Raw genomic sequence first — 12,382 nt, 5'->3', positions numbered from 1 at the left:
GAAAAGCGATTAATTTATGTAATGGAATTTGCAGTTTCTTAACAGTGTCTAGACAAAACTTTGCAGTTGTCGCTGATGTTTTGTTATCCACGGAATTTAACTACAACAGCTTCTGTTGGATTCCGTCAGTTTCAGTAAGGTACTGAACAACTAAAGGAAACACTGTTTCAGCCTTGTGGTTCGCAACGTCGGTGCCTATGCCGTAAAATAAAACTTCATGCAATTGCTTAATGCATTCTGACACGGAGTGTGGTGCGAGAATTTTTTAACAATCGCTGTAGCTTTTTTCCTGGCTGTACACTGGTTTGCAGCGATTTTGCAGTCAGGATGCATCGCGGCATTCAGTTTTACGGTACAGTCAAGAGTACTAAAGGATTGATAATGCGTGACAACTTTATAAGCTGCTGTTAGTTCTGCAGGAGCATCGAGCAGTTATTTCTGGGTATCTTCTTTAATCATGAATGTAGTAATAGGCTTTGATGTCGATGCTACCGCGAATCTATTTGTATGATTCTACGTAGAAATGTGATGCCTCACATCTGCCTTACCTCCAGATTAACTGAGATGAAACAGCTACAAATCTCAAACAACGCTTCCTTATCCGTACGTTCTTCCCTGACAAAAGACCACTCTTGTGTTTAATCATCCGAAAAGTGCCACTTCCTCTTCCCATTTTTAGGCATTTTCGTAAGCTATGATGAGATAACTTTATTAGACGCTAAACGGATGACAATAACACTTTAGTCATCGAAGTACACTTCACGCCCTGTACACCCGCAGTAAACATTTCGAACACTACCGACTTAATTCGTTGTTCGTATTACGTTTGGAAAGAATCGTCTTGTCAGATCGCTATTCAAATGGGAACTGCCCGAGTCTTCCTTGAGGTGCTGCTAAAGTAGTTCCGGCCCCGTACTACTGGAGAAGTCTGGTATTTTCTCGAATGATGGCGCTATATCTAGAAGATGCTCGCATTGCCGATACAGGTTACGTAACATGCAACGCCATCTGTGAGAACACCTTGTCAGCATAAAATTGTTGACATAAATAAATGTAACTAAGGCTGCATTTACATGTTGCGCTAACAGATGGCATTACTTCAGTACTTGAGCCTAGCTCGTAACAGCATTTTGGAAACCGGGACACAATTGGGTCTTTCAGGATGTTGGGACAAGAAGGTCGATAACGGTGACGGTCCCGATGTATGGGGACGGTGGCAACCCTACACATACACTAACTAGTGTTTATGGAAATTGTAACACGAAGAAGGAACGTGATGGCCTGGACAGCAGTAGTGGCCATAGTCATTCTAAGTGAGTCTGCACATTCCTCACCGCTTGCTGATGGGCACTGTTCTGCTGAAGTATGGAATAAGGAGTTGCCTGAAGGTGGGACAGTACCTTGGGCTCTGCAATCATTCCGGAGTTGGCGTCAGATTGGTTTTCTTTTGAAGCGGAATTCGTTCTAAACCACTACGTTTTACAACCTAAAATGCCAACTACAGTGTTTATGTGCTGACTGGAGTCTCAGTGTTTTTATTTACTGGACAACGGAAGGCAATGTAACGGCATTTAGATGACCAGCTCAGTTAGTAGGGGGCGGCGTCGAACTGTCGACGCAGCAAGGTGCTCCAATCCAGATTTAAAGATTTAACGCTGTGACTGAAGCAGTGCAGACTGTAACGACTCTACTGACTAGGTGAGAATTGAGAATCACACCGCACTGCAGTCACACACACACACACACACACACACACACACACACACACACACACACACGCGGGATTTACATGTGACGTGGCTGATAATGATATTTGTTAACATGGGAAGAATTTACAGTCAAAGCAAAATTATGTTAGATGTATCATAGGAAGTTACGGTTGCCACAAAATAAGGAAATCTGTAAATTTTTGGGATCCTGTGCACACGAAAACATTGGAGTCTACGACTCCAGTATTAGCAAGTCACAGCTGAAACCATTCCAAGTTGGTTGCACACTATTCTCTCAGTGGATGCCGTAATAGGCTCTTCAACACGTTACACGATACCTCCAGGCATGCACAATGAGTGGACAATGTGATCCTTCCCATTCCTTGCTGCCATTATTTCCCATACGTTCGAACTATCGGCTATTAATAGATCCCACCGTTTTGCATTTGCCTCCTCTTGACATGGGACACAGGAGCCTTTTACACCCGAGAAGTGTGTCTTACGGGCTGAGTTTCAGTTTTACTGGAAACAGCACCTCGAACTTGTTAGTTAGAGGAGTCGGTGATGACTACTGGGTCATCAGCGTCCATACAAAGTCCCAATTTTTACACAGTCAAATTTTTTTACTACCCAAACCAATCTAGCCACTGTCACGAATGATGATGATCAAATGGTGAGGACAACACAAACACCCAGTCCCCGGGCAGAGAAAATCCCCAACCCGGCCGGCAATCGAACCCGGGACAGCGTGATGCAGAGGTAGCAACGCTTGCCACTAGACCACGAGCTGCAGACAAAGGAGTCGGTGTAGAACCTTGAGCACTGGTTCCTGCCTCCCCTGAACAGGGAACCTAGACCTAGCACTGACACTCTACTAAGTCAATTGGACTGGTGTTCATACGAGGTATGTCCACAAAGTAAGTTCCGTTTGGTTATATAAAACAAACGTGTACAGATACAGAAAAAATATTTATTGTACAAAAATCTATAACTGTTAAACTTATTTTCTACTTAGCTTCCGAAATTCCGTAGGCACTTGTCATAGCGTGGCACAAGTTTTTGCATGCCTCCTTCATAGAAGGTTGCCGCCTGTGTATTCAACCATGTGGTAACATGTTCTTTCAACTCGTCATCATCGTTGAAGTGTTGACCACCAAGGGCAGATTCTAGGTGTAAGAAGAGATGAAAGTCGCTAGTAGCGAGGTCCAGGCTGTACGAAGGATGATCAAACGGGTCCCAGTGAAATTCCCGTTAGAGTTGTTTGATCACATTCGCCGTGTGAGGTCGGGCATTATCGTGAAAAAAAAACACATTTGGCAGTAATCCTCGGCGCTTGTTCTGTATTGCCCGGACGGCCGTGGTGGCCGAGCGGTTCTAGGCGCTTCAGTCCGGAACCGCGCGACTGCTACGTCGCAGATTCGAATCCTGCCTCGGGCATGGATGTGTGTAATGTCCTTAGATTAGTTAGGTTTAAGTAGTTCTAAGTTCTAGGGGACTGATGACCTTAGATGTTAAGTCCCATAGTGGTCAGAGCCATTTGAACCAACCATTTGTATTGCCCGGCGCATGGTATTGCAGTAACCATGTGCATTGTTTGTTTGGCTTCGTGATAAGAAATCAATCATCAAAATGCCTTTCTGTCCCAAAAAACGGTGCACATGACTTTTCGAGGTGTCAAGATTTGCTTAGGCCTAATCTCCGTTGTGGATGAAGTGTGCCTCTATTCAACTGATTGCCGTTTTGTTTCAGGCGTGTCGTACGATACCCAAGTTTCATCCCCCGTGACTATCCGAGAAAGAAAACCATCGCCTTCTTCATTATAGCGTATCAAGGACTGAAGGGCACTGCCCATCCGTTGTTATTTGTGTTGTTCAGTAATAATTTTTGGGTACCCAAAGAGAGCAAAGTTTTCGAAATTTCAGTTTTTCAGTAACAGTCTCACGAATTAGTGATCGTGAGATTTGCATAACTTCCATAGCAAGGGCACTAAGTGTAAACTTACGGTTGTGCTTAATCTTCTCTTCAATTGTGTGAACCAGTTCATCAGTAACCACAGACGGGGCGCGTCCACTTCGTTCTTCATCGTGCACTTGATCACGTCCTTCATTGAACGGTCTGACACATCTTCTAACCATTGAATCACTCATAGCATTTTGTCCGTAAACCTCGGAGTTTTGCCGATGAATTTCATTTGGTTTAACTTCCTTTGCATTTAGAAAACGAATCACAGATATGATTTCTCACGCGGGGGCATTTTCAATTACGTCTGACATTATAAAGAAGTACTACAAAGCACACGTCGGCAGCAGCGACCTGAAAATGACGTAAATGTCTTCTTCTTGAGTCAGAGTAACTGCCGCGCATACTTGGAACTGCGATCGTTGCGCTGCCGCGGATAGAAATAGAAACGGAACTTACTTTGTGGACGACCGTCGTATATTCTGCACGTCCTGTTCAAATGGCTCTGAGCACTATGGGACTTAACATCTATGGTCATCAGTCCCCTAGAACTTAGAACTACTTAAACCTAACCAACCTAAGGACATCACACAACACCCAGTCATAACGAGGCAGAGAAAATCCCTGACCCCGCCGGGAATCGAACCCGGGAACCCGGGCGTGGGAAGCGAGAACGCTACCGCACGACCACGAGCTGCGGACCTGCACTTCCTGTAGAAGAGGTATTATCCACAGCAGATAACAGCGCTTGAGGTACCTTCGGTATTTCTGGTACGTGTACACTATGTGATGACAAGTATCCGAGACAGCTATGAGTGGACATTAATATTGGATGTGTCTACCTTCGTCTTTATGACAGCTTGAACTCTGCTGAGGACAACGTCATGGTGAATGTCTGCGGAGGAATGGCAGCCCATTCCTCCTCAAGAGCCGAAACCAGAGAAGGTGGTGATACTGAACGTTGGGGTCTGGAGCGAACTTTCTAACTTACCTCAAAGGTGTTTCATTGGATTGACGTCGGGACTACGGCAATTCCAACGCATTTCAGGAATGTTACAGTCAATGAAACATTGTCTCACAGATGTTGCTTTATGATTCACGCTGATATAAAGTAATGGTCTCCAAACTGTTACACTACTCTACGCAGTCCACACCGCTGCAACATGTGTTCGTACCCTACCGCATTTAGAAGTTTTAAGCGTAATAAGGCGACCACGGTGTAACGAGAAAAACCCTCCACAACGCAACTCCACACTATAGACTCTGCCTATAAAAACTGTCAGGGCGCTTTTGGAGATGGAACAGAAGCGTCGGGAGACTGTGGGACTCGGCCGGTCGGGTTGCACACCTGACGGGCCCGCTTCGAACCTGTCTCCCATTTGACCGGCAAAGGAGAGGGTCGGCGGCAGTTTCTGTATAAGGGCAGGCGGCGGACGCGCGTGAATCACGCATTGGCGTCACGTGTGGCTCTGTGGCCGGGACTTAATACCAGTCACGCCGCTTGCAGAACAATGGAACGCGACGCCCGCTGCCTCCGCGCTAATCACAAGGTCCCCGCTTACATTAATATTGATATCTGTTAACGAATTTCTCGCGCTAAGAGGCAGATCGCGCTAATTAAAATGCCACACTGGTTGGACCGAGCAAGGTGGTGCAGTGGACTCGCACGAGGGAGAACAGTTCTTCAAATTACCACTCGACCATTCAGGTGTAGGTTCTCCCTTGTTCACGCTAAAGTGTTAAAGTCCTTTGAAACTGACACAGCCGACTGCTCCCGCCGTCCTTCAGCAACGCGGCTTGTGCTTCGTCTCTGATGATCTAGTCGTCTACGGGACATTAAACCGTTATCTCCCTTCCATGATCGTCAGAAATTGCTGATGTAGCGGTTATCCATTTTCTTATAATCATCCATAGATGGTACTTTACTGTAGACAACTGCATGACCACCCATAATCTGAGACTGATGCTAATCCTGTTCGATAAAACCTGTAAGCGTACTGAGAATAGCAGTTGTCATGTTATGTTTCCTTGGGACGAATTCGACTATAAGAAATATTGTGTCGATAAGTTATCAAAATTCTGATAGCCTTCGTGCGGCAAACGAAGAAATATGTTTCCTGTGTGATAGTTGTCATCGTTAGATGTCCGATCACATTCTGGCCAGTGATTCAGTGTTGACTGAAGACATTATCAGGACGGCGGGGTGGTAGACGGAAGGGTAATCGTCGCGTGAATCATACGGAGGGGATCGTTGGGCTTATGAGGTGGGGTATGTAAACATATCGGAAATTCGACACGCGGACCGCTGACGAGCCAGCGGGGAAGGAGAAATGTGCGGACCTCAAGGTGAATGCAGACACGCTGGACAGAACGACATAGCATGTAGGGAAAAGAATGCGGAATACACAAAGGGAGCGGTTAGTATGCTGGAAGTGAGAAATGTTTTTATTTATTGGCTTTTGGTTTCACGACTTTATAGCTAACCATAGTTTACACACGTCAGTAACAACTGTGAGTCTTGACCACCATCTGTGTACAAATTTAAATCCTTTGGACAACGAACAGCCGTTAATCCGGGAGATATATTCAATCAGAGCGGTTCTACTCTCGTCGCGTCACACATGTTCAGTTCGTACTTAGAGTTTACCAGCTCGCCTAAAACAGGACGTCTAGAAGGCATTAACAGGAGTTTTCAAATAGAAAGTAACTGTAAGTAGAAGAGCCGATAGAATACGTGATTCTGTTCCAACAAGGAATTGTCTGTGGCTGGGCTTTTAGCCGCGTCTGAGCTCGGTCAACCGCCTTACAATGTGCGACGCGGACTACGTAGTGTTATTTCCATTCGCAGATGGTACGTAGGAAGAAAGGTTCTCGATATCACTGTGTACACGTGTAAGGGACCCTCGTACTGTATCGGTATTGTTTTTATTACGATCTTTGACCGCGTGGCTAGACCCGTACATGACGCATTACGAAATAAATGTGCGTGGTGCATTTGATTATTCACGAATGTCCAACTCAAGCACGGCACAGTTTTTATATCAAGCAGTCGCTTTACGGCAGGACATGGGCTGCAACCACTCACCGTGCACACTGTAACAGGCCGTACCTGAAAGTGTTAATTACGTACAAGACAAGGCGTGTGTGTGTGTGTGTGTGTGTGTGTGTGTGTGTGTGTGTGTGTGTTACGATTAACTTATGACACTGTCTCCAGTGGTCATAGGTTCCTAGCACTGTCGTAACACATCACTTGTATACTGTACCTATTTCGCAAGCTAGCACGCTCCGAGTTACGCTGTTCAAGCACGTTAATGATAAGCTAATGAACGTTCTATCTGCCAACGGCCTTGCTGCAGTGGTAACCCTGGTTCACATCAGATTACCGAAGTTAAGCGCTGTCGGGCTTGGCTAGCACTTGGATGGGTGACCGTCCGAGTCGGCCGAGCGCTGTTGGCAAGCGAGGGGCACTCCACTCTAGTAAGGCCAATCGAGGAGCTACTTGAGTGAGAAGTTGCGCCTCCAGTCACGAAAAGTGACAACGGCCGGGAGAGCGGTGTGCTGACACATGCCCTCCATATCCGCATTTAGTGACGCTTATCGGTTGAGGACGACATGGCGGTCGGTAGGTATCGTTGGACCTTCCGAGACTTTCCGGGCGGAGTTCGTCTATCTAAATGTCTAATATGACCTGTTTCTACATGGAAGTGCTTTTAATATCTAGATGGATTATTGTTAACGTTTCATGCTTACCATGACTTGCTTAGTGCAGATATAGATGCTGTACCAAATAACTAACTCAGTTGACAAAGGAAAGCGGGAGGACATCGGCTGTGGTGGAGACAGAACCGTTCAGTTAGCGTCCTGGATAGGGCTGCTGATATTTCTAAAAATACCCGGAATTCGGTAAATCGATATTTTAAAAATCTCATTATCGGCCCTCGATATAGTGATAGAATGTATTTATATATCGAAGGAAAAAGTATCGGCATACCGGCATTAAAAAATATCGGCTGTAAATTGTAAATATACTGCCGGTTTTACAGTTGTATATGTGGTGTCGATAGTAACGATGCCACATAGTTTCAAAGGTTGGCACTACCACGAGACACCGACGGCAGCGCCCTCTAGCTGGTGCTGTGCAGCCTTACGAGCTCCGCTACAGATTCTGCCCCTTTCATCAGGTGAAGCCAGCAAGGAAACTTCGCTTCAACTTCGCACCACCTTGCAAGTTATGTAATATGTTTGCATATGTTATCCGGTAGTAAAGGCGCCTTAACTGCGTCTGCAGTACCGAGAGATTAGTACCTTCTCCTGTTCCTTACGCACGCGCCGCCTCCCAGGCGGGATACAAAAGTATATTTAAGTATTGATTTATTATTCGATATTCTGTACAGCAACAAGCTAGCAGCTTGCCTATCCCCCATAGAGCAAGAATTGAAAGAAAATCATTTAATTTGAAAATTTGTAAGTTCATAATGGGACTTTGTGCAGATGAAAAGATTGTGTTACTATACTTCGTCGGTCGACTGTTACGTTGTTAATTAATAACTTTGTACATGGTGCATAGTTATGCAACATTTAATTCCAGTTAACCTCTCATACCTTATTTTCTTAATTTGTCATTGGCTGCTTGTCGAAATAAACCTTCTTCACGCTGACGTAGGAAAATTGCGTGGTGAAGGTAAATATTGCAGTTTCTGTTGGTAGCGCCGAGCGCCAACTACGCCAGTTTTTACCCTCACACGTCTCCACCCACTGCAAAGACCAATCTTTCCATTTAGAATTTTGTTCGTCATTTTCAGCACCTATTTTTGAGGAATGCCGATGTGAAAAAATAGCTGTTTTTTAACGCAACTGATGTGCTATTTTTTCACATCGATGATCTCGTTATTCCATTCACACCGCCACCCCCCAAAGTAACCGGACTTTTTCTTTTGTGCCACCTATACTTGCTTCACACAGTGAAAGAGAAAGACTGGACGTGATGAAAGCACAAAAACTAGTAAACTCCTTTACAGAGTGATAATAAAATTATGTTCTACAACGGTCTCAAAATGGTTCAAATGGCTCTGAGCACTATGCGACTTAACTCCTGAGGTCATCAGTCGCCTATAACTTAGAACTAATTAAACCTAACTAACCTAAGGACGTCACACACATCCATGCCCGAGGCAGGATTCGAACCTGCAACCGGAGCGGTCGTTCGGCTCCAGAGTGTAGCGCCTTGAACCGCACGGCCACTCCGGACGGCAACAACAATCTCAAAAGACAGTTTCAAATATTCACTTGAAAATCGCAAAAAAATATAAAATAAAGATACCGGCACTTGATACTGCCATTTTAATATCGAAATATCGGCGAAGAAAATATCGCTAGCATATACGAGATTTTTGTGTGAAATATCGATGCATCGATATTTCATCGATATATATCTGGAGTGACTACAGAAGCGATGTGAATCCTGAAACACGATGGCCGGTCCGGAATTCGAAACTCGCTCTTCCCGATTACGAAGAGCCACGAAAAATGTGCCACTTCAATCGGTCAAACTACAACGGAAACTGAAGGTCGCGAAGAAGCTTAAGACTATCATTTGTCGACATCGAGGCTGAAGTGGAAACGTGAGCCGCGTCAGATGACGAGGACGCCGCTGGCTGAGAGGTATGAATATGGAAGAGCTTTCGCAGCTCGAGTGGGGAGCGCGGCCGCGGAAAGGGATCACGGGCCGGGAATATTTCGCAACCTGCGGACAAGCAGCACGCGGTGACACCTCTCCGTGGCTAACCTCATCTGGCGGCAGCGTTGACATTAACGCTCCAGCTGCAACAAAGGCGCCACGTCTTTGTGGCTTTCTCGAGCGGCGAGAACGCAGGGCTAGTGCATTTGTCTTCGGAAGCCTCTTGCTTTGCAAGTGTTACAGCTGCCGCTAGCAGAGGATTCTCAGTTATTGCACGTCTGCTGCGGGCACGTGTAACGCTACAGTTGTAGGCGGTGCACACCGTACGCCAGTGATTTAGCTGCCGAGTTTGAATAGCGGCTTCCGTCGTCGGATCTTACGTGAAGGGAGGATTTTCGAAAAATCACTTTAAGCAAGTTTAGGCGCGCATCTAATGTATTCCTGGACTGTACCTGCAGAGACGAGTTTTACAGAGAAGCAGATACTAAATACACCAAAGTTCCAGAGTTTTACGAAATAAAGGACATAGCTGAGATGAGCTGGCCGGCTGGGGTGGCAGAGCGGTCCTAGGCGCTAGTCTGGAACCGCGCGACCGCTACGGTTGCAGGTTCGAATCCTGCCTCGAGCATGGATGTGTGTGATGTTCGTAGGTTAGTTCGCTTTAAGTTCTAGGGGACTGATGAACTCAGATGTTAAGTCCCATAGTGCTTAGAGCCATTTGAGCCTTTTTATGAGATGAGCTGCTCCTACCGATGTCATTTTATGCTATCCGCAATGCTATAGCTGGCCTTCAAAACCACGCTCGACATTTTCATATTCTCTCCCTCGCTATGCGCAAAGTATTAGTCCTACAGAAAAAATGGACAGGACCTTTTTGTAGGAAATTTACTGTAGTTACATTTTGTACTGGGTACGTTTTCGTGGAAGCCATGGTTTTCGAGTTATGCAAGAAAAACGTACCAAAGTGACCTTCAGATGCACCCCCACTACCACACTCAGCCCCCACCGGTCAGGATTTCTGTAATCTTGTTCATGGTTCTCCCTCCTACCACTGTACAAAAATTTACGACTGCTTCAACTATTTCCCACATTCGACTTTTTTATCTTCACTGACTGGCATTGTTACACTCCTGGCTTAGTTGAGCACTTACAAATTGTGAAATTGACGACCTAACAATTTTGTGAATTTTAACAGCATAAAATAAACAGTTACATCGTTTCTAACTACGAAACTACTGTGCACGTAAGGTGAAGTTTTGATCGAATCGTCAACGTAATTAGTTTTAGTGTAACTTTTACAAAAGTCGTTTTTTTATTATCCTTATGGGCACTTTAAAATTAATAGTGTCAAAGGAATAAATGACTATACCCGCCATGTTTGCCGAGCGCGCTAACGCGCTGCTTCCTGGACTTGGGTAGGCGCGCCGGCCCCGGATCGAATCCGCCCGGCGAATTAACGACGAGGGCCGGTGTGCCGGCCGGCTTGGATGTGGCTTTTAGGCGGTTTTCCACATCCCCCTAGGTAGATTTTTGCTGAGGTGATGGTTGAAATGATCACTATAGCAAAAATCTACTAATACCAGTATTGCTGGTCCCTGTTTTGATCACAACCGAAGTAGATTCTTCCTACACGTCGGTCAGGGACCTGAAAATAGCGCAGTAAAACGCTGAAACTGGTTGCCAAATAGAATAAGGTTGGAAATTTGACAGATGAAAGGTGTTTAATTTGACATCCTCTATCGAACAGCCGAGTCCCACACCCATCTCTAAAAAGATGGATATATAGTAACTACTCTGAGTTCACTATGTGTCTCATCCTGTTTGGTTTGTTTACTTTGCCAATCTAGAGATGTATGTGCTGTAAACTAACGTCTGTTCAGTTCTGTTACCTTTATATATATATATATATATATATATATATATATATATATATATATATATGTGTGTGTGTGTGTGTGTGTGTGTGTGTGTAAGAGAGAGACAAAGAGTGTGTAAATGTATGAATTTTTGTGTGTATGGGGGGGGGGGGGGGGGGGTGGCGTGTTGGTGGTTATTCAGTGCGAGTTGTAGAATGTTGAGTATGAATGTGATAGCTGTCAAAGAGTGGTTGAAAGTTTTGGGGTTCAGATGATTTGAGTTTTGGTTTAAATATTTTGTGGAGGGGTTCATGGACAAGTGAGTGGAAAGAGGTTGGGTGGTATTATTATTATGATAATAATCTTCTGTTAAAGGTCCCTCCATTATTTTATCTATTAGTGTAAACTGTGGTATCGATAGCAACGCATAGTTTCAAAGGTTGGCACTACCACGAGAGACAGACGACAGCGCCCTCTAGCCGGTGCTGTCGACGTCTACGAGCTCCGCGACTGCTTCAGCCCATTTCATCAGGTGCAGCCAGCCAGGAAACTTGGCTTCAGTTTGCTCTCCATACAACGGGTCGAAGACTTCGCATCTGTACAAAGTTATGTATTCTTTCTTGCACCAGTAAACCATTTTTACTCACTGCAGTATACCGACGTATTTTTCCTACTCCTGCTCGAACCCACGCGCCGCCTTCCAGGCGGGATACAAAATAAACAATGAGTTGTTTGGAATGTGTACTTGGCCATTCAACAGGATTTTCTTCTCTGCTTTGGTTTTCTATATTTGATAATTTTCTTGCAGGGTTAAGAGGTGTTTTTCATTGTTGTTGGTTCTAATTATTTTCATGTCTTCTTCAAATGGTTCAAATGGCTCTGAGTACTATGGGACTTAACATCTGAGGTCATCAGTCCCCTATAACTTAGAACTACTTAAACCTAACTAATCTAAGGACATCACACACATCCATGCCCGAAGCAGGATTGGAACCTGCGACCGTAGCAGTCGCGCGGTACCAGACTGAAGCGCCTAGAACCGCTCGGCCACACCAGCCGGCATGTCTTCTTCTCTAGTGGTTGGTTTGTCATGGCGTTCTCTTACGTGTCCTGCAAATGTAGTTTTTCCCATACTTTCGACGGCATTTTACACCAAAATGAAATTTCTTTAGCAGAAATAG

The 12,382-nt window shown here is 45.1% G+C and overlaps 1 protein-coding gene and 1 pseudogene across 4 annotated transcripts in view; one reads left to right on the top strand and one right to left on the bottom strand.

The window, feature by feature from the left end:
- LOC126183309 (protein sickie-like) overlaps window positions 1-12,382 on the bottom strand; it is a 701,479-nt gene that overhangs the window by 517,553 nt on the left and 171,544 nt on the right. The window lies entirely within an intron of this gene.
- Window positions 7,006-7,124, top strand: LOC126185736 (5S ribosomal RNA; annotated as a pseudogene).

This window comes from Schistocerca cancellata, chromosome 4 (assembly GCF_023864275.1).
Source record: "Schistocerca cancellata isolate TAMUIC-IGC-003103 chromosome 4, iqSchCanc2.1, whole genome shotgun sequence".
In the NCBI taxonomy this organism is placed as follows: domain Eukaryota; kingdom Metazoa; phylum Arthropoda; class Insecta; order Orthoptera; family Acrididae; genus Schistocerca; species Schistocerca cancellata.
This window is presented reverse-complemented; position numbering and strand designations above follow the sequence as displayed.